We start from the raw sequence: 24,320 nt of genomic DNA, 5'->3' as shown, positions 1-24,320 counted from the left end.
CCGCCTCTTAAGGTAAATGTAATCTGTTCATCCTCTGAATATATTTAGGGTTTACTGCCTGTCATGCTCATTTAGAACCTATCACATCTATCCTAAAATTTTACATTTTAAATTATAGGTATCACTCCCCATCTAGAGTAAAAAATAATCAAAGACATACTGCTCATACCCCACTGGATTCTTCTACACAACATGGTTTCTTACATACGTGAGATAACGAATAAATATTGATCCTTATCAATCCTTTTCAAGGATCTTCCCTTGAAAGTTTTTTTTTCTCCTGTTTTTAATGCTAGTTTGATGAATGGTACAATGGTCCTAAATACCTTTTTAAAAAATATTTTATTTATTTGTCAGAGAGAGAGAGAGAGCGTGCATGAGCGGGGGATGGGGCAGAGGCAGAAGCAGGCTTTGTACTGAGCAAAGAGCCCAATGTGTGACTCGATCCCAGGATCCTGGGGTCACGACCTGAGTCGAAGGCAGACGCTTAACCAACTGAACCACTCAGGTGTCCCCTAAACACTTAATTCAGAAACTAGGAAGTATACTAAGACGTCCTTTCTTGTTCAATTTCCTTATTAGTTTACTTCTTTCCACAACTTCAATATCACTTTTATTTTCTCTCTGTTATTCCTCCATACTCCATTCCTCCATACCACTGCCAACTAGCACTCTAAAACAAAGATGAGGGATGCCTGGGTGGCTCAGGTCATGATCCTGGGGTCCTGGACCTGGGATCCGGGGGATCCCAGCTCCTCTTTGGGCTCCCTACTCAGCAGGGAGTCTGCTTCTCCCTCTCCCTCTGCCACTCCCCCCAGCTCATTATCTTTCTCTCCCTCTCTCTCTCTCTCCCAAATAAGTATATAAAAATCTTGAAAACAAACACAAAAATAAAACAAACCTGACTGTGTAATTCTCACTTCAAATGCTTCCAGAATCCAATCATCTATAGAAGTCAAGTCCAAATGTCTTAGCAGAACATACCTCTTAGAAGTGCTATGCATTTTACACTTGTGACAATAAAAGTCTTGCAAGTTTTGAAATATTTATGAACTGTCATGAATACTATTTCTTCCTAACCTACCCCCTCCATTCCTCTCCCCTTTGACAGTAATCCCTACAAATTCTTTAGGATCTGATTCTAGATAATTTTCTCTGTGAAGCAAACATTACCTGTGTCGTTCCTGCTCTTCCTCCCTCTGCTCAGCTTCCCCAGCTCCTCATGAAAATTACTGGTATAGCGTTTATCACATTGCTGTGCAATCTGCTTTGAACTCTTACCCAATAACTCACGAGTTCCTTGAACTCAAGGACTTTGTCTTAATTAATTTTGTACACTTAGCACTGATCTTAGATTCAGATATATAGTTGGGGTCAGTAAATGAAAGAAAGAATGGGAAGGAAAGAATGAAAGCATGAATACATTAAAAATTATTCTATTTATAATTTATGTATAAAACATGGGAACTTTGTTTCTTAACATATTTCTTTGTTTAATACTTTAATACAAATTGCGTTATTAATATCCTGAGGTGATGATCTGAATTTATTGAAACTGTTACTATGAGCCTAGCCACTGTTAATTATTCTAGTGAAACAGGGAAGCAATATTGTTAAATTGTCTTTCTGATGGAAACAAAAAAACACCATGTTGTTCATTTGAGATGGGAGAATAAGCTGCCAAGATTTCTGAAAATGTATTATTTCAAAATCTGTTTTTACTTTTCAGTCAGCATTTTTTATAATTTAAAAAATATCTCAAGGCATTTACTCCCAGATGCCAAATCATGTCCTCTCTTCCACTTCTGAAGGCTTTCAAAAGATAAAAAGAGATAATGGAAAGGATACTTAATCAGATGGAAAATGCATTAGAATAAAACTATTTTCTTCAAGATGAAGTCTATTTCAAAAATATTTGATTTGTCACTAATCAAAAAAGACTTAGACATATCAGGACTAGAAATAATGCAGGCAGCTTCTTGCTCATATTTTATAACCTTCAAGTAGTTTGTATTTTACTAGCATTTATTTCTCCAATTGTTTAGGGGAGAATACCTCTTCTTTCTTAATTCTTTCTATTGCTCTCAATGAAACAAAAATAATTGAAATTTTAAAGCATGTGTGAAGAAGACAGAAGGGAAAAGAAAATAAATTATGTTCATATTGAATGAATAAGTAGTTTGATGAAAATTACATCTAGGAAAAAGGTACAGAAATAACCCGTCTTTCAAATTCCCACCTCCGAAAAAATTTTTAGAATAGTAAGGCGAGATTTCTTCATTCACTCTGAGGATGTACACATTCAGGAAATAATAAGTAATTCTAAGGTCTGTAATTACTGAGGTTGTCATTTTGCCCTTTACTTAACTTACATACACTAAACGAATGAGAAACAATACACACCTGTGGCTTCTAGAAAATCCTAAATGTAAAGATGTCACCAAGAACGTATCTTTAGTAAACATAATAGTCATAAGATTCTGTTGTTATGGATTTATTAAAAGGCAGGAATGTTTGAATTGATTTATCACTACATTGTAAACATTCTAACAGAAATTAAAATGTAGAACTATGAAATAACTTGATATGAACTACCTATATTGTTTTTTTTTTTTTGTAAAAAAGATTCATAAAAGGTTAGTTCATGGTAAGATTTAGAAAATTAATAAAACTAGATCTCTAGGTGAATTATCTTTTTATCACATTTAAATACTTTTTGGAAGCTTTGAAATACTTAATCTAGTAGTACATTTTGTTTTGAGGTTTGGGCATTTTACCTACATGCAGATAGTATATCTAATACTAGTTTTGCTTCTTTAAGGTCATGTTCATTCTTACGCATGCGTGTTTTCTATGTAACCTTCTCCTTTAGAAACTCAATCATCGCTCAATCTATATGCAATTTCAGCTTTTTGGATCGTTGTGGAAATTCACTTATCTAAAAATCTACAGTCAGTCGCAAGATAAACTCCGGTTGCTTTGGGGAAGAAAAGTGAATAGCTTAATTCTGCCTTTTTGTCATATTTTATTTTTCAGTTTCTTCACCCCTAATTAGATTAGTCTCTGAAGAGAAGATGGGCTTTCTGTGGCTGTAAGTACAGATAGGAAGACTGTGTTTCCTACCGGCACACTGTGCTGGTCATTACCTAATGGAATGTACAAGGACAGGGACTCATCATCACAGCAGTACTTTTATTTCTTAATTTTCTCCCCCTAAGATTTTTGATACATTGACATCGAATGGATATATCTCCAGTGCTTTTTATGGAAAATAAAAATCAGTAGGGAAGTTGTCCGAAACAGATAGTACCCGATTGTCTTCAGTGGCTTCAGATATTACATTGTGTATGGATTTATTTGAACTTCCTACTGTCTCTTTTCATTTTGAAAAAAACCCTAAAGCCTTGTATATTCAAAAGATGCTAATTCTGTAAATAGCTCTATGACCCCGAACTACGTGGTTAATCTGTACAAACTGACATGTGAACAAAGCTAGGACTTTTAACGTGATACCACATTCAACACAATTTAGACTTTCTTTCTTATCTCAAGATATCTAAATGACTGGGGCACCCTGGTGGCTTAGTCAGTCAGGGTCAGGTCATGATGTCAGGGTCCTAGGATCTAGCCCCACCTCATCATCACTCCGTTTGTCAGGGACTCTGCTTCTCCCTCTGCCCCTCCCCAAGCATGTGCTCTCTCTCACTTTCTCTCAAATAAATAAAATATTTAAAAAAGATATCTAAATGACTCTAAAACATCATAGTTTAACCTATGATTTTCAGAGCATCTCTGTTGATGTGGATAGTCAGAATCTGGAATGTTTGTATAGGCAACTTGCCTTGATATTTATGTTTTCATTCTTTTAGTATTAACTGAGTTTTATAAAAATTCAGGTGAAAAATGCAAGTCTCAAAAGCCTATCCTGTAATAACAGGAGAGTTTATCTATCTCTAAACACAGATAGAGCCCAAACGGGAAACAGCTAGGTTCACAGACATCAGAAAGCAGTTGTTAATGCCAAAATAAATTTCCTTCATCCTTTCATTTCTATGAGATTTTATTTTATTTTATTTTACCTTTTGTTGTTCCAGATTGCTCCTGTGAATTTTATGTTGTCACCCGCCATGTAATTCATTGTGCGCCAAGAGGTAAACAAAGAGAGCTCCACTTATTTGGGTTTGTTTTTTACCCACAAGAGGATTGGTAGCATTATTTTTAATTAATGTAAAGAATAGCAGGTTTTTACCAGAACCCTGTTTCCCTCTATAACAGTATCTTCACCATGAACACTCATCATATTCCCGGCTGGAATTGCTGTGAATGCCTCTGAATGATTTTTAGAGCAATTCCAAGCAGAGTAAACCATTAGAGTTTTATGCAAATCATAACCAGTCTGAGCATCCACAGTTTGTAGACAAGTCCAGGGACCTTCAAAATCCTTGAGCTATTATGTCACCCTGAATTTTATGTGCATGGTTTGTGTGCCACACCGGGTAGCTTTAAAGATGGTGTTCCTCTGAGCTCCAAAATAATGCTTCAGAGGTTAGCACTAGATTTTTTTGTATAAATACATCTGTGCTGTTAATTTGGGGAGGGGGTAATGTACAACAGGATTGCCTAGATTCATGATTTTATATATATCTATATCTAGATGTAGATGGATTTATTTTACTTTAAAGATTTATTTTAAAGATTTATTTATTTATTTTAGAGAGCGAGATCGAGAGAGAGAGAGAGAGAGAGAGCGCGCGCATGTGTGAGAGATGGGGGAGGTGCAGAGAGAGAGACAGAGAGAGAGAGGGAGAATCCTCAAGCAGACTCCAGGCTGAGCCCAGAGCCTGATGCTGGGCTCGATCCAAGGAACCTGAGGTCATGACCTGAGCAGAAATCAAGAGTCTGCTGCTTCATTGACTGAGACACCCAGGTGCCCCTGTGATTTTACATTTCTGGAATACTCTGATATGTTTACCAAATATGTCACCATGAACCTGTCAAGCAGATATACAATATTTTCAATATAAAGTTTTCATTTTTTTCTAGACAGTATGTTGTGACAGAAACGTAAACATCTGTGTTTGTGTGTTTGTGTGTGAATGTAGCATATAGAATCTCACTGAGGAGTACCAGACCCAGATGTTTTAGTTTGTGAGTCCTGAATAAAATGAGTTTATTCTCCAAATAAAGTTCCAATCTAATAGAAACTTTTTCAGAGAATTGGAAAAGAGAAAACACAATGCCTTAATATATGAAGGATATTTTCAATACCAAACCCAGACAAGAACCACACAAGACAGAAAATTTAAAGGTTCATATTTGTTCATGGGTATAGATACTAAGATCCTAAAGAAAGTATCATGCTGAAACCAACAGTAAAGTAAGAAATATCAAGATCATTTCTTTAGTATTTATTATAGGAATGTAATTTTTGTTTAACAGAAGAAAATTAATTAATAAAATTCTCCATACTAATTCCTTGTTGGAGAACATTATATAATCATATCAAAAGATTCAGACCTACCACTCAGAAAGTTCAACGTTTTTCTGTGATTAACAACAACAACCACAATAACAGTTACCACCTTTTAGAAAAATAGGAATGCAGGTGAACTTTTTCCCCCAGGTTAGAGTCATCTACAACAAAACCACAAAACCTACAGCAACCTCAAACTTACTGGTGACACACCAAAATATTTCACTTATGAGCAGCAGCTGTACAAAGGTGTGATGTGGTTTTACCTTTTGTCTAGAATCACCACTTGGATTCAACTCTCCACTATAGTTCTTGTACTACCACATGGAAGGAAGGGAAGGAAAAATCCTGTACATGAAAAGTGTATTGTTTGGGGAAAAAGTAACAAAATTCTCATGGCTTCTACACAGAAAACCTAAAAGAACACACAGATAATTTAATAAAATTAGTAAGAGAATTACTTTGACTTAAAGTTTAATAAAAGCTCTGGAAACCCTTTATAGAATGAATTATTAAATTTAATCATAAGATATTAAAGCAATTTTAAATGTAAGAAGAACATAATGTGATCATAAATAAGAAGATATGAACCTAAAGTTGTTAATTTCCCCCAAAACCTTGAAAAGATTTAATGCAATCTCAAATCATCAATGCTATTTTCATGGAATTTGACAAGCTGATTCTAAATCTATCTAGAAGAATATTGGGCCAAGAATAATAAGGCAATTCTGAATCCCTCCCCAATTCAAGTAGGCAGATTTTCCCTACCAGATTACAAAACATACAAAAAGTTCTAGTTACTAAGTCAGTGTGGCTCTGGTAGAGAGAGAGAGAGAAATAGACAATGGAATAAAGAGGCCCCAGAAACAGACCAGCGCATGTAATTACATCTGTATGGAAAGCTGATTTATGACAGTCACTATTCAATATAACTGGGGAAACAAGTGACTAGTGAATAAATGATGCTGGGATAATTGTTTACACATATGGGAAGATCAAATTGTATTTATCAAAAATAGATTTCAGCAGGATTAAAAATGTGATGGGCAAAGTTATAAAATGTGTAGAAGACAATATAGGAGAATATGTTTTTTATTTCAGATTAGAGAAGGGTTTTGCCCAGAGTAAAGAAAAAAATGATAAAATTGATACATTGAAATTAAGAATTTCTGCTGAACAAAGGGCACCATAAGAAATTGAAACAAGGCAAACATTGATCTTGGAGAGAACACTTGCAGCACATAAAACTGACACAGATCAATTTCCAAATATATCAAGAACTCTAAAAAGTAATTGAGAAAAGTGAAACTCACAGGAAATGACCAAGAACTTGGAGAGATACTTCACAAAAAAAGGATCATTAATATTCAAAAACCATCTGAAAAAACAGTTCAGCTCATTTGTAATCAAATGAAACAAATTAAAACTGCATTGTCGTACCACGTTAAACCCTCTGGTCTTGCAGAAACTTTAAAGTCAAAGATATATTTCTTATGGGAAGGTACGGATACATTCTTGAGACAGAAGATATATAAATCTTTAAGAAAACAATTGATAAATTTGACTATATTAATATAAAATTTTTCTTAGCACTAAAAAGACCCTTAAGCAAAATTAAATATAAAAACACATCATCAACAGCAAATATAACTGATACACAAATACCATCCAGAAAATATAAGGAATTCTTACAGAGCAATAAGAAAACAACAACTCGTTCCAAAAAAAAAAAAAAAAAATACTAATGAGTAACTCACAAAAAGAGAAACCTGAATAGTTAGTACACTGGGGAAAAAAAATGCTCCATGTCACTATTAATCAGGACATTATAAATGAAAACAAAAAAGAGATGTAATTTTATTTGAATCTTTTCTAGTGACCAGGACACTAGAAAAGTCAGCCTGTCATGTTAGTTTCTATTATCTTCATGGCTGAGACAAACCTTTATTTACTATTTTCCACTTTGGGATCACAAGCAAATGGATGCCATTATGTGGCTGTTTGGAAAGTGACTAAAGTATTTGTGGAATTTATAGAAAGTGCATTTTTCACTGAAAATAAAACCTTTCCTGGAGTTCGTTTTTTTTTAGATAGCCATTTTGAAATAACATGTCTTACTAAATTTCTACGCTTGTTTCAAATTAAAATGTTTTGTTTTTTTCTTAAAATCCTACATAAAATAAGAAAATAGAAATCAGGCTCAATGGGGAGCCTGGGTGGCACAGCGGTTAAGCATCTGCCTTCGGCTCAGGGCGTGATCCCGGTGTTGCGGGATCGAGTCCCACATCAGGCTCTTCCGCTATGAGCCTGCTTCTTCCTCTCCCACTCCCCCTGCTTGTGTTGCCTCTCTCGCTGGCTGTCTCTCTCTGTCAAATAAATAAATAAAATCTTAAAAAAAAAAAAAAAGGAAGTCAGGCTCAAAGTTAGATGACTTAAAGTCTGCTATTCAGTTAAATGATTGTGTGCCGATATTTATTTTGTCAGTTCAATACACAAAGTATCAGAAAGTATCTAGTTTTTCAGTAGGGTGACATTGGAGGGGACACGCAACACCACAGAAAACGGCTCAATGTGTTCTCAGTAGGTCTCACTAGCAGCATGGCATTGAATAAGTCATTTAGCTATTTACAATCTTAATTTCCTTTTGTGTAAAACAAAACAAAATAAAACTGTGTATCCTCTCCTCCTTAGAGGACTGTGTGAGATTTTTTTTAAAAGATTATTATGGGGCACCTGGCTGGCTCAGTTGGTGGAGGCTGTGACTCTTGATCTTGGGGTTGTGAGTTCGAACCCCATGTTGGGTGTAGAGATTGCTTAAAAATAAAATCTTAAAAAAATCAAATCAAATAAAAAATTATCTATATTGTATCTGTATCATTTAGATCTGTATCTATATCTGTGTATACTTCATGATTATCTAGCATGTTTGGTTATGTGTAAAGTCAGTTTAGAAGATTTAGTGATTGGGGCACCTGGGTGGCTCAGTCGGTTAAGCGTTTGACTCTTGATCTAAGGTCTTGATCTCAGGGTTATGAATTCAAGCCTCACACTGGGCTTCATGCTGGGGCATGGGGCCTGCTTTTAAAGAAAAAAAAAAAAAAGACAGTGATCTATGGTGGTTCAGGAATACGAGAATTTTCATTCACTGATCATGAGAGGGCAAATAATGAATACCTCAGAGTTCTTATACTTGGAACAAACAATTCAATTTCAAGGAATTTATCCTGAAGAGATATCTTTGTATATAAATATGTAGCTACAAGGAATTGAATGACAGCCTTGTTTAGGTTATTGACTATAATCCAAATGTTCAATAATAGGGAATTAATTAATAAACTATTGTGGTTCAATAAAATGGAATAATTTTAGCCATTTAAAATATAGAATGGCATTGAATGACATGAATTAAAAACGAATATTAGATTTCCATAAGGTATGAATAAATTTCCAGGTTCTTAAAGGGCCTCATAAAATCTTCACTGGTCAACATGCATCATTTGGCAGCTTTCTTCATGTCCCCTCCCCTGGTTTTTAGGCCCTTTTTTCTCCTTCATCCGATTAGAAACTCAAAATACTGCTTAATTTGCAGAGAAATTTGGGAAACATTATTTCCTCTTAAATCTTTCTACTTTAACATATAAAAAAAGCTTTCACAGGCATTTTCATTTTATATATAATTCTTCTTAAAAGGTACAAGTGTCTTAATTAGATGTCATCTTAAATAGAAGTATTTGAGTAAATGTCTAAAGATAAATCACTATCTTGAGAGATTATGAGATTTCCGTCAAGTGCTGAAAGAGGGAATGACCACATTACAAAGACATAATAGAGAAAATTTAAACTTGGTGGGAAATTTGGAATAACTGAAATTTCAGATAATTTTTACGGCTGAGATTCCATATTTATTTCACCTATTACGCAATAAAGGGTGGATGAGTAAAAAGACCGGCTGCTGAAAGCTTATAATGATCCACTCGTTCTAAAGTCCAAACCAACCAGGGTAATTACCAAAGATTACCAAAAAATAATTCATTCCACTTCTCAGTCAGAAACTTAAAACAGGCCGTGCAATGAAACATAAATTCTTCACCAATTTTGTATAGGTTTTGTGTTTGTATGGGGGATAAGGACTGATGCTGAAAGAACTGTGCATAAATAAGAAACCGATCCTATAAATGGATATTATACTTGATTTAGAGAGATTTAGAGAAATTGTGATTAAGTTATCCTCAAACATCTTTTTTCCCAATTTTGCAGGCATGTCACATGAGATTAAGAATTCACGTCTGGAACCATGATCAAAACCTATATATTTTATTTTCTGAATGAATTAGGCAAATTTCCTTAGCTCATGTCTGATTTCAGCCAACAGATGTGGAGAACAGTTCTAGAGCGCCTCGGACTCATATTCACTACACATCACTTCAAGAATGTGCAAGGATCTCTCTGCCTCTCAGAGCCCCAGGGAGCAGGCTCAGCACATGCAGCACCCAGGGATCACCCCAAATGCCTTGCCAGGGTGTCAGCACCTCTAAGGCTACCTTTCAACCAATGGGGGGAAAAGCTAATAATAAAGGCACCAGCCATGTCTTTCAGTTGGACAATTAAAAGAGGCATTTTAGAAATTCTTTTTCAGTTTGGCCACATTTTAAACAGGATAATAATTTGTCCTAATTTCAAATCATTTGTATAGTGTTCTCTCCTACATAATGTTACTGATCTTTAGATTAACCTTATGAGGAAATCAGGAACTAACAAGATGGAGACACTGATAGCACTACTACTTTCCCTTCTCCTTCTCCTTCTTCCATATTCTTCTTCTTCCTCCTCCTTCTTCTACTCTTTCTCCTACCACCACCACTACTACCACTGTTGATGCTGCTACTGGCGATACTGATGATCATGGAAAATATTCACTCAATGCTTAAACTACTTCAGTCATGCACTAAGTGCTGAACAAATACCAAGTCAAATAGTATCATTCTTACAGTAAAATTCGGAGAGAAATTTTAAAAATAATATCCCCATTTACGGTTCAAGAATTGAAGCACAGAGAGGCTAAACAGCTTGCATAAGCTAAGGCATAAGGATTTAGATGACCCGGGGTTAGGAAAAGCACAAACCAATTATTGCCTGAGCACAGAGAAGCTCAGTCCTAGTTCAGTTTTCTTTGCCTTACCAATTCTGAATTTGAGAAAGAAGGGAACTTATACCTATTGTTTCTATCTTCCAGGAACTGTCAGTTTGGTGACTAAAAATATCATTTGGTGAAATAGATCCATTATCAGTTAGTGGGTGGCAGAATAATCCTTTCCCCTCACCAAAGATCCATGTCCTAATCCTTGATATCTGTGAGTGAATATGTTACCTTAAAAGCAAAGGGGAATTCAGATGACAAATTGGAATTGTCATTGCTAATCCAGGGGTCAAGGAATGCCTAGGACATCTAGAAACTGGAAAAAGGAAAAAAAAAAAAAAAAAAAAAAGATCCTCCCAGAAAGTAGCACAGCCCAGAAAACAGCTTGATATTAGTCCAGTCAGGACCATTTCAGACTTCCAACCCCCAACGGGAAATTAACACCATCAGTAATTGGCAAAAGTAGGCAACCCAGTCAAGCTTATAATACCTTTTTCCTTTCTCCTTCCGTCTTGCCCACTTTCTCTCCCTACCTTCATTGGGAAATGTAAGATTGTCCCAGTGATCATTTGTATGAACATGAAAATTTTATCTACTTAGACAAAACACACTTATACAAATCTCCAAAGGTGAAATTAAGAATAAAATTTACCTTGACACACTCCAGCAAGTACCTTTTGATGACAAAAGTCAGCCTGATTGATGAATATACAGTTGACTTGAAACTAAAATTAGTTCCTTCTCAAATTGCAAAGATTTTTAGAATTTCTGACCAAGAATACATTAGTGTTTTTCCGCAGTGACTATAACATCAATCATTTACCTCAATCTTCCTTTGACATTGTTTGGCATATCTTGAGCTTTCAATTTAGATAGCTACATGAAGACAGAGAGGTTACTCCTGGAGCTCTCTATGATTTAGTTGAGAAAGTCAGATATACAGTATTTAAATGTGCTCATTCCTCTTCACCTTTAACTTTTTCCAGCCTACTAAATAAATCTGCTTGAAATAATGACCTACCTGCTAAATAAATCAGATCCTAGAAGCTCTTCTTCTTGTTACAGAAATTCTTATTCAGGATCTAAGTATATTATACACACATGCATAATGTGTATAATATATTATACACACAGATAAAACCAAGTAGAAATGCAACTGGGCTAATAGTGAGGAGACAGATCTGTTTCCTGGTCTGCCATTGATAGCTGTGGGTATTTTGTGCAAATCACTTCACCTGAGGCTCAGTTCGTGGAATGAAGATAATGATAAACACCTCCTTAAATACTTAAGAGTAAATGAATTAATGCAAATGACTATATTTTGTCAATAGCAAAGATTATGACAGAATGTTATTAATTTCATTATTTTGATTAGTTGCAATTTTTTGGTTCTAAAGCTTATTACGTAATACATTTCTTATATTTATTTTTTGTTTTACTTTTATCTCATATTGTTTTTACTTAAATACCCTGAGAGGCCTATTAAATTACTTTTATTACATTGGATTGAATATTATTCAGTATTACATGAAGTGTTCAACATTATCTTGTATATAGTTATGTATATATGAGAGAGAAACAAATGATAAACAATTAAATTGAGAAGGTCTTTACAATAAGTGCTACCAGAGGAAGAGTGTCATTTAACACATAATATAAAGTAACACTTTTATGTCTGTTATAATAACAACAATAATTTCTTACATTTATTGACCACTTAGTATGTGTCAGACACCATGCTTTACAGGGATCAACTCACATTAATTCAGTGAAAATACAGTGAGGTGTTATTATTTATTATCTTCATATTTTACAGATGGGGAACTGGTCACTTTGAAACCTATTAACTAAATTGCCCGTGGTCACTCTTTGAGAAAGCAGCAGAGGTATAATGCCAGAGGCAAAGTTCTTAATTGCTGCACCTTGAACCCCTCCAGTAATTTCTGCTTAGCCTATTCCTCTCTGAACTCTATTCCTCCTTTCCCATTTGACCCTTCAAAACAGCTACATTGTCCTGGAATTGAACATATTTGGATTCAGTGACAGGTTGTCATTGTCCAGGACTTATTTTGTTGAATAAATCCCTGATAGCTAGTTTTTTTTTTTAGTGGGCCAAAGTTAAAAATTTCTCTGTGTTTCTACTGTAACAGTAACTCAAAAGTAATTGCTAAATGGTCATTATTTTTCAAATTGGGGACAGAATCTACAATAATGAAAGAATATTGGGATAGGATTTATTTTTTTGGCTTAGAAACATTTTGTACATTTCCCCCTATTTTCTCTATTAGTTTAAATAGTTTTGGCTAATGACATTTTTTTTTTTTAATTTAAAGAATGCCACCTCTGGAAGGTACAATCATTCTTATCACTTTGAAGTAATGATTAATGTTCTTTCTTGTCAGAATTTTTATTTGATTCATGAGCAATATAAGTAACTATAGACTTTTTATGTTCTGTGGAATGTTCATGACATTTGAGGGTTTTCAATATGCCTATCTAATCAGAAAACACATTATGATCTGAATCATGTTCAAATTATTTACAAGGAAATAATTTGTATGATCTTTGATCTTTGAATAGACTGACCAGGCCTTATAGGATCTGAGCATGTTATTATTTTTTCAAAATATTTGTTTGAGAAATATCTCTTTTCTCATTGCATTATTTTTATTCAGATAATACAGGAATTTGTAGCTTCTATAATGAGGCAAGAAAAAGAAATAAAAGGCATACAGATTTACAAGCAAGAAATAAATAAAACTGTCTCTATTTGTATATGGCATGATGATCTATATAGAAAAGCCCACATCTGCAAAAACTTCCTATAACTACTAAATTAGTTCAGTAAAATCACATAACGCAAATATAAAGGATCAATACGTGAAAAAAATCAAAGTTTATTTATTAACAATATACATAGAAAAACAAAAATTAAAACACTATGCCAATTTCACTTACTTAAAAAAATTAAAAAGTTAACAAAACATGTACCAGATGTGTATGCTGAAAATGACAAAACGTTCATGAAAGATATCAGTGAAAACCTATGTAAATGGAGAGACATAACATTTTCATGGACTGGAAGACTCAATATAGTAGAGATGTTAATTTTCCTAAAATTTATGTGCAGCTTGAATGCAATTCCTATCAAGATTTAACCAAGGTTTTTTTTTTTTTTTTTTTTTTATACATAGAAGTACATGGTCTGAAATTTATATATAAAGGGACAGGCCATAGAATAACAAAAGCAATCTTGAAAATAAAGTTTGGAAAACTCTTTTTATCCAATATTAAGGCTTATTTTATAGTTGTAGTAATCAAGATACCGTGATATTGTCAGAAGGATAAACAACTCAACTGGTGTAATGAAATAGAAAATTTAGAAGTAGACACATGCCTAACTGATTTTTGACAAAGGTGCAAAAGGAATTCAATGGAGAAAGGAAATGCATTGGAGCAATTGAATGTTAGTAGGTAAAACAACCAAAAAGCAAAAACCCCAAAGAACATTGACCTCAAATTCATATCATATCCAAAAATTAATTCAAAATGTGTAACAGACTTAGATGTAAAACATAAAACTATAAAACTCTATGGAAAAAAATTAAACCAAATATTTGGTATGTAAGATTAGGCAAAGCATTCTTAGATTCAATACCAATAGTATGATCCAGAAAAGAAAACAAATTGATGGCACCTCATCAAAATTTAAAAATTTGTTTCACTGAAGACCCTGTTAAAAGAATGAAAAGAGAAGATACAGAGATGGAGAAAATATTTGCAAACTGTATCTTTAACAAAGGACTAGTAGATAGAATATATAAAGACACTCAAAACAAAAGTAAAAAATACAGACAATCCAATTAGTAAATGGGCAGCAGATTTTGTAGATATTTTACTAAAATGGATGTATGGACGGATGGAAAATAAACACATAAATATGTTCACCATCGTTGGGCCTAAGATAAATGCAAATTGAAAGCACAATGAAATATTACACAGCTATCACCACGTGATTACACACTTTTTAGATAAAGAAATTAATGATAACATTTAAAGCTGGAGAAGATACAAAGAAACTCATACATTTCTGGAAAGAATCTAAAATGTTACAGCCACTGTGTAAAACAATTGGGCAGTTCCTTATAAAACAGCACATAGATCCACCATATCATGGAGTAATTATAATCGTGGCAATTTATACCAGATAAATGAAATGTCTACACAAAATCCTGTACACACATGTTCATAGTAGCTTCATTCCTAGTAGCCAAAACCTAAACAATCCAGAGGTTCTTCACTGAGTGAATAAATAAACTGTGGTATATTCATACTATGGAATACTCAGTTTTAATGAAAAGGAAAAAAACCCAACTATTGATATATACAACAACTCAAATGAATCTCCAGGGAATTATGCTGAGTACGAGATAAATAAATAATTCCAAAGTGTCACTACCGAAGGAGTTTATATATAATGTTCTTACATGAGCAAATTACAGAATCAGGGGACAGATAAGTGGTAATCAGGGGTTAAGGTGGGTGTGGCTTCAAAAGGGCAACAAGGCATCCCTTTAGTGATAGAACTGTTTTGTGTCTTGACTGTAGCAATGTCAATATCCTGTTGTGATACTATACCATAGTTTTGCAAGTTGTTACCATTGTGAGAAACTGTGTAAATGTTGCGTGGAATCTCACTGTATCATTTCTTACAACAGCATGTGAATTTATAATTATTTAAAAATAAAAGTTTATAGTTAGAATTCTCTCCTAAAGTCAGAATTTGGGGCCTTCAACCTGAGTACTTACTTTGATCCATAAACCTCTCTCAAGCTTGTTCCTTAGACTAGTTGAACCTTGTCAGAAAGTGATCTACAGCCATCCCTAAGCATGAGTGGAATGGTAAAAGGAATTGGAGTTGGCTAATCTAACAGGAAAATCAGAATTGAGACTCTAGTTCATTGATGATATGATGTATCCCACAGAGTTTTGACACTACTGCCAAGAAAGAACAAAAGGAGAAACGAAATGGATTCAAACTGCAGGATCCCCCTTCAATCAACAACACAGGCCTGTGTATTATTTACTTAACAGGGACTGCAATCTTCGTTGTTTGCAACCCAGCTACTATAAAACTCTACCAAGGCAACTGATATTCAAGAGGAACAGACTAAGGGACCACATAGACATTGTTGTGTTAGATTCTCTGAGATCTACCATTGTATCAAAGCCATATCATCAGAAAGCTCCAAACCAATGCTCTGTAATTATATTTCCCTATATAAATATCTTCACGGAATTGAAATTTAATATTGTATATTTGGTTTTTTAAACTCTAAGAAAATAATTAACTATGGTGCTACAGACTGAATATTGTCCCCTCAAGATTGGTAAGAGGGAAGTCCTAACCTCCAAGGTGATGTTATTTGGAGATAGGGTCTTTCAGAGAGAATAAGGTTTAGGAGATTTCTGAGGGTGGGGCCCGTCTTGAGGCACTTTCGCATTTTAGTTTTTTATTGCTTCAGCTTGAGTATCATGCATTTTTCCCCCAAAAACAGTCCTTAGTTCTTTTTATTAGAGAATGGTATTCTGAAATAAAATCTGAGAACTAGTTGTGTTCAGTGCTGCTAGAATCACTAACCCATAGCCATTCCTATAGATAGTGCTAGGAAATGCATATCTACATATGTAGCAAGCAATACTGACACATGTTTGCATCTATATTTATTTCTCTATCTACTCTTAGGAGTTGAAAAGCATGAGTTTACACCAGTACTTCCAGTCCAACAACACAGAATTAATTCTAGCTTTTCTCCTTTCCATATCTCTACCACCCTTCTCGATGAGTGAGAAACTTATCTCCTCTAGATAAGAGGACATCCATATATTTAAAGATTTGCTCAATCTCCCACATGTATCCCATCTTATAAACCTGATGGGCCTCTATGCCTCCCTGATGCCCTCCTCAGGTGTGCTCTTGCCCCTACCATGCTTCCTTCCCAAGCTACACACACACCATTCTTACATTACCTCAAATGCCACTGACCTATTTTTTCACCCTCCACATGCTGGCTCCTGCTGTATTGGCCTGTCTTTGCTCATGACTGGCTATCTTCCAGGAAGAAAGGAAGGAAAGATGTTAGCAATGAAGGAAGAAGGATGGAAGGAAGGAAGGAAGGAAGGAAGGAAGGAAGGAAGGAAGGAAGGAAGGAAAAGGGTAGAAAAGAAATACCTGTTCATCTGCCATCAGCCTCCTGGATTACCTTTCTACATCTATAACTTTAGGCCTTTAACCAATAAATGAAGATGCAAATAGTCAAGACTGGTTGCCACCCCTAATTCATGCAATGCAATTGTTTGTTTTTAACTTGGTTTCACACAGATTTTGTCTCCATCTAGCTCTGTAATATTGTCTCAATCTCCAGATTCACTTCACCCATTAATTTTCTGGACTTGATATTTGGGATTTCCTTGGTACTTTAAGTTTGAATTCCTCTATTGATTTTGACTTCACTCTTTTCACACAGTTCTAGACATTCTGAGCTGCCTAAAAGTAAAATTTCCCACTATAACTCTTTGGAACTCAGTCCTTGACTGCAAGCATTTTGAGTTGCAGACAGATGGAAAATTGAGTGAGTTGACCGATCCAACTAGAGTGTGTATGTTGGAAAGAAATAAGAAAAATGTCGTATTAAAGTTTTTAAGAATCTTGATAATGGAAGTGAAGTTTTGGTTTAATAAAGATGACAACAGGGAGTGAAGATATGGTCTTGATTTACTGAATGACATGATAGTAATGACTTTCCGAAAGTAGATATGTCAGAATTAAATGCATGAGAATCTTCTGCGATAGGTAAAATAGGATAAGGGGGATTGCTGTATTGAAACAGTGCAAATTTAAGAGCCATTTTGAAGGCTGATACTGTCGAATGGATAATATATTAACACTATGCATTTTTTCTTTCTTTCCCTTTGAAGTTATGTATTATAATTCTATATTATTACATCACTTCGTGTGGCAGAAATGGTTCATTTTCTCAGTCAATCCATTCTTCTTTTATCAGCAGAAGTCCCCACCCAAAATTTTAACAAAGAACATAGCCCAGTTACAGCTAACATTTCTCTGTTACCCTTGCAGTTACACATAAGCATGTGACTAAATTTTGGCCAATATAATATATAAGTGATAAGTGCTATTTCTAGATGAATGCTATTTCTAGGATACGATATTCTAAGAAAAGTCTTTCCCTTCTGCTTCCTCTTTTTCTCACTTCCTCCATGCTGGAATGCAGAGATGATGGTATGTGATAGCCTCAAATTTATGGACAAGGGCAACAGTCTGAACTAGAGGCATGCAGATGTGTAATTTCTAAGGAACCTGTATCACTGGATGCCTCATGGAGCCTGCCTATGTCTGCATGGTTAAATGAGAGAAATGAACATTTTGACAATACAGCTAGTATTACTTATCCATTTTCTTCTATCCTTCTTTTTACATTTTCTCATGAAGTCTTCAAATATCTCTAAACATCCAGTGAAGTATATAATTTCCCAGTTCTAATATTGATATATGATTTTCACTTCATGTATTTTCACCTCTCTTATTTTGTTGTTTTTCATCTATCGTCCGATGTCTTTTCTTTTTTTTGTAAGTATTTATTTAAAAGATATTAAGCAAATTAGGAGAACAGTAATGATGTTTAAAAATTATTACATGGTGGCATTTATTAAATATCAAATTTGTGCAGGATTGGTCCTAAGGGATTTTCATATATATCCTTTACCTTCACCAAAATCCTGTGTGGTAGGTGATTCTTATAATGCTCCTTTGAAGAAGAAGAAAAAAAGACTTCGAGATTCAAAGTGGCTTCAACATTTACAATTCACATCTCTATGTGGAGGCTGTCATAACTCAATCCTTCTGCATTCAGACATCAAGACCAGTCATGGTTTGCAGTCTTCGCTTTTAAATTGCCTAGTTTCCTTTAAAATACAACTACCTGCTTGTTTACAAATAATATTTTTATGTGTATTTTGTATAGTAGTATTATTATTTTTGCCAAATGTATTTTTGCATTTTGGATGAGTACAGAGTACTTCAGGTTGCATTCACGTAATCCGTTTGTTGTTGTAAACCTCTCTAGTCAGCTGGTAGAAAGTCTCCTGTGTTCTATGTGGTCAGTGTCCTGTGATTATAAAATGTGCTCCTTGGTAGTACGCCCAGCTGTGGATTTACCAGCTTGAGAGTTTGTTCGAATCTGTGCAATAAAGCAATAAAATATCTGCAGTCTTATTTTCTCTAAGACATTCCCTATGGATGTCATAATTGTTGTATATTGAACAAATATTTATACTTATGCAGCTGCATGACATTGAAATGAAAATTCAGCATTGAAAGAAAAAAAAGCCTTAGAGAGATTCAACCATTTGCACAGTATGGCAGGCAGAATAAGGACTTCCCTACCAATGATGTTCTCATCCTAAACCCCCGCAGACTGTGAATATGTTACATGACAAAAGGGATTTTACAGATGTAATTAGGGTTACTAAGCAATGACCTTAAAATAGGGAGATTATCCTGGATTATCCAGGTATCTGGGTAATATAATAGGCAATGTAATCATATGAGCTATTAAAAGCAGATAATCTTTCTCCAGTTGTAGGCAGAAAAAGAAATTAGAGAGATGCAACAGGAGGGAAAGTAAGAAGGATTTGAATCATGAGAGGAACTCACCCAGTGTTCTCGGACGCAGGACACTTGGAAAGCATAAGAAGGAATATGGGTCACCTTTAGGAAGAAATATCAGCTCCTGATTGACAGCCAGCAAGGAAACAATGAAACTGCAAGCAATTCTAGTAGACCATTTTCTATAAGTAATGTATTTTTAGAATGTCATCACGATATTTAAGAAATCAGACTACTCATTTACACAGTGGCAGGATAAATTATATCTTTGAGATATTTTGTGGATTTAAGGCCCATAGCTATAAGAAGAAATTTAAAAACATCAGTGGAAAATTTTAAAACTAATACGCAGAGATGTTGATTCAAGCAACCACTCCAACCTTTATAAAGGACTTGTCTTTTTTTACCACTTTCTTTAGATTTCTATTACACAATTATATTTGCAATAAGTTTTCTTTAACTAAAGTAGTAAACATTTAAATGAAAGCTCGGAAAAATACAATAAGTCATGGAGAGGACTCTCAGGTGCTCAGGGAAAATACCTTATTGTTTGAGAAGAGCATGGTTCATTATTCATATACCTTGAAACCTGCAATCCTTTGTTACTTGGATATTTGTGGAGGAGACAGAGTGGTACTAATCTTCAGTGTTTCTAAAATCTGTATCCTCAGTAACTCTAAAAAGCAACTAGAAAATGGAGTTGAGTGATTTACCCGAGTCCACAGACTTGAAATGCCACACCTGAGAAAATTAAGTGATTGCACATCACTTTTCTCAGCACCTGTTCTAATCACATTTTTTCAGGTGCTATTCAAACCAAGCAGCTCCGTCCTGTTGGCTGCGTGTTACCACATTCTTGGCATTTGGACAACTTGAAGGAACAATGGTTCTCCCTAATAGAAAGCTTGATTCCAAAGCTGACCTCCACAAAGTGTGCCAATTTAACAGACAAGAACAAGGATGTAGAAGACTAACTAATAAAAACAAACCAGGAAATATTGATTTCAACCCAGAAGCATGGTGTTTAACTTAAAAGGCAGCTCTTCAGAAAATCCTTTCTTCTGTTGTCAAACAAGCATTGGAGCTTGTCTATCTTCCCAATCATTCAATTAGAACAGGGACGAAGGAGTGATATAGTCATGGCTTTCAAGCAAACATTAGGGCACAGGGTGGATGCAGGGTTGGGATTCACTATTTTTTCAGATTGCCAGCTTTAATTTCTACTGCCTGAAAAAAGGAGATCTCCTTTCTTCTTATACATTTAGCTATTTTTCCTCTTTTTTCTCATAAGCAAAACAGAGAGATCTAAGTCCAATTAATAGCATAAAATTTAACATGAAGTTATCTTATACGTCTAAAGTTTTTCACTTTATAAAGTCATAGGACAGACTCGTACTTTGTTCTCTAAGTTAATACACTACTTGGAATACAAATGAAAGTGCAAATTGCAGTTGATTGATTCTGCCTGAAAGCACTAAATTTAAGAGTCTTCTAAGTGTAAAGCTTTATATCTTTTATTTGTTTACCTGGTCTCAAAAGATAATTGCAGTAAGGAATGAATATCTTTGACCAATTTTAATGAAAACAAAGTTTTCAAGTATGCATAGGTGAGCTAACCTGTAGCACTCCAATACATTTAGTGATGTAGCCAGAGGGTAGGGGTTAAGGTCAAATAAGTAGCTTCAAATTAAGATTTAAGCAAACGGTTACTGAACAACTCAAGTAATATCAAGAGTAAAAAATTACAAATGTTGAGCACGTGATTGCTTACCACGGTGATGGGGTAATGAAGCGTGTTGGTGTTCAGGTAACCATTTGTGATTTTGCTTCTATCCTCCTGCACCCTAGGAGTATGTGAACATACCAGGTAAATCCCTGCTACTTTCCAAGTGGAGTAAATGTAAATATCCTGAGCTATGCTAGACCTATGAATAATTTTAGTCATAAGTGATTTTGCCTCAGGTGTATAGACACATTGTCTAAATAAATTTATCCATTTCTGTCACCCTGAAAGAGAAGTCCAGGTATGAAATGCCATTGCTCGTGAAGTATGAAGCCAGAAAGAATCAGTTGTAATTCCAATGGATATAGCTTAAATAGAAAATTTTGTGCCACAAATTTAAAATTCCAGAATCAACCTCACACAGATCTCTTGTCACATGTAACTTTGAAGTCTTGTCAGCACAGCTACCTAATTTATATGAAACACCCTGGAGTCAGTGTTTCTTTGTAGTGTTATTTGTCAAATGATTCAAGCACCGCTTTAAAGTATATGTGAGTTTCTAATCAATCCCAGGGCCTTTAAATTGTACGCGATGCTATGCACAATTTTTTCCTCTAAGTTTGTGAAATTCTAAATTATATTTGCCTTTGATATCTTTATTTTTCTTTATTTTAGAAGTATTGCAGGAAGGAATAAAGCTACTACAAAGTAAATATTTGATATTCTGCTAAAGGAGTAATGACCTAGCAGGAATTTGAGAGGGTGTGTGTATGTGTATATGTTTGTGTCTATGTGTGTCTGTGGGTATATGGGCTCTTCTGTGAGAAACAGAAATGCAACTCGATCCTAGGGGGGATTTTAATCAAATTAAAACACTCCCAACTTAGCATTTCTTTGTTAATAAACTGAAGCCTCTTGTATATCCACATCAGGTTAGAAATTGGGGTTACTTGTTACAGGCACTCTCATTCCCTCATCTCACGTGTTATGCTTTAAATCCTTACAAAAATTTCTGCCTGGATTCTGCAGTCATGACCTCAAAATTATATTATTATTTAGGATCTTCTGGAAACATGGTACAGACCTCTACTATAAAACTGATTAATTTTCTGAGATAACTGAATGACAAAAATCAATCAAAAGTTGTATGAAGAATAAACTCAAAGCTATGTGTATATGTTTGAGACAGAAAGAAATGGAAAAAGAGAACCAGAATGAGACATGTATTTATCTATCTATGCATCCAGATATACATACATGCCATGTGTATGTCACATGCACACACCTGCACACACACAGAGGGGGAGACAGAGATTAAGTCAGCAGAGACAACTGCTTGAAGGAAGTTAACTGAAAAGGAGAAAAACTCAGATTTTTCGGGGAACACTTTCTCTGCTGACTTTATAACTTAATAATTCCCATTAACAATCCAAGGATGGCAGCCAGGTTACCAAGAAAAAGAAAATAAAGGTGAGTATCTATGCACCTCAAAGAAAAATTTGAAAACTAGTTAATGGGTCTAATTTTGTGAAGACAGCACTTCACTGCAACTGTTAAGAGAAAACTCAACATAAGATCAGAGAAAGTTAAAATTCCATGAGTTCATAAAAACTGTCAAGAACTCTATAACTTCCTGTCACTTGTGAATGCAAAGTACTCAATGGGAATATCCGAATATGGATGAAATAATTTTTAGATAAGTGTGTAATATCTTAAAAACTATCTCAGGATTAAAGCTGGTAACTAGGAGGCACTACCAAGGTTCAAAGATTGTTAAATATTGGGGGTGCCTGGGTGGCACAGCGGTTAAGCATCTGCCTTCGGCTCAGGGCGTGATCCCGGCGTTATGGGATCGAGCCCCCGCATCAGGCTCCTCTGCTATGAGCCTGCTTCTTCCTCTCCCACTCCCCCTGCTTGTGTTCCCTCTCTCACTGGCTGTCTCTCTCTCTGTCAAATAAATAAATAAAATCTTTAAAAAAAAAAGATTGTTAAATATTGAAATCACATCTGCTTAATCGCCCTGAGTATATTTCTACCTGGTTTCCCTGCTTTCCCACCAACCAGCAACTCAAATGTTAGTACCAAGGGTCCTAAAGTCAACGTCCTTTCCTATTTGTCTGTGCTCTGTTCCAACCAAAGCTGTCATTTTTTTTTTTTTTTGTCCCTTGCCCCCCAGACTTGGGGCTTAGAAAGGTCAATTTTTGCCCCCTGTGGGGGTTCCTTTCCTGACCTTTCCAAGGAGGCTGAAGAAAGAAAAGATGAGGCAGTTGGGCAGTAATGGGAAACACTCCAAACACCAACCCAATGGTGCAGGCTCCAGTTACTCCTCAGAACATCCCACAAGAGAAAGGAAGCTATGGGAGACAGCAGGGATGGTACTAGTGGCTTGTGATCCCAGTCAAGGAGGCCCAGTGAGGATCTCCATTTGAAGTATCTTTGTTGAGGGGCTTCTGAGCATCTCAGTCAATTAAGCGTCTGACTCTTGATTTCCACTCAGGTCACGATCTCAGGGTCATGAGATCAAGCCCTGCATAGGGCTCTGCACTGGGAGTGAAGCTTGCTTAAGATTCTCTCTCTGCCCCTGCCCCAATCCCCCATCCCCCTACCCCCGCTCTCTCTCTCTCAAAAAAAAAAAAAAAAATTAACTATCTTTGTTGAATTTCAGTACCATTTAATAGTACACCTTTCTTGAAATACAAACAAGCCCTCATGTCTCGTACACTAACAATATTATTATTATCTTTACTAATAAATATAAAGATCTGTTACAATGTCTTCATTATGTGCTGAAAATATTCTACACACACACATGTACACATAGGTGTGCACCCATATCCTGGCATAATTTGAAGTTATCATGATCATGATCATTTCAATCATTTAGATGAAGGCAAACTGGAGGCATAGGGTCTATTTAAATACTGAATGACAGAGGCCGGATTCAACCCAAACAGCCTGAGCGCAGACGCTAATTTCTACGCTAACTGTTCTCACATGGCACAGGGCTCAGTAAGACCTAAATAGATAGGATAGATACCCCATGAGCTGTTCCCAAACTCAAATTTGGTTAACACTAGGTCAAGCTTATCTCACTTTTTTTGTACTGTAGGCTTCTTTGGTATTTTTAAAATATGTTATCAAAATTATATGTATTATAATAGCAAATCAAGTAATTCAAAGAGCTTGTGCTTAAAATAGTCTTCATAAAATCTTTCCCCTCTCTCAGCCTTGCTTTTAACTTTAATTTATGCTTTTGTTTTTGCTTTTTAATTTCAGTTGGTGATTGAATTAATAGCTCTAA

The 24,320-nt window shown here is 35.2% G+C and overlaps 1 protein-coding gene across 1 annotated transcript in view; it reads right to left on the bottom strand.

Moving 5' to 3' along the window:
- Positions 1–24,320, bottom strand: part of SGCZ (sarcoglycan zeta) — a 1,051,274-nt gene that overhangs the window by 26,078 nt on the left and 1,000,876 nt on the right. The window lies entirely within an intron of this gene.

The sequence above is a fragment of the Ursus arctos genome, unplaced genomic scaffold, assembly GCF_023065955.2.
Source record: "Ursus arctos isolate Adak ecotype North America unplaced genomic scaffold, UrsArc2.0 scaffold_27, whole genome shotgun sequence".
Classification (NCBI taxonomy): Eukaryota; Metazoa; Chordata; class Mammalia; order Carnivora; family Ursidae; genus Ursus; species Ursus arctos.
The sequence above is the reverse complement of the archived record's forward strand: the minus strand, read 5'-3'. Positions and strand labels throughout refer to the sequence as shown.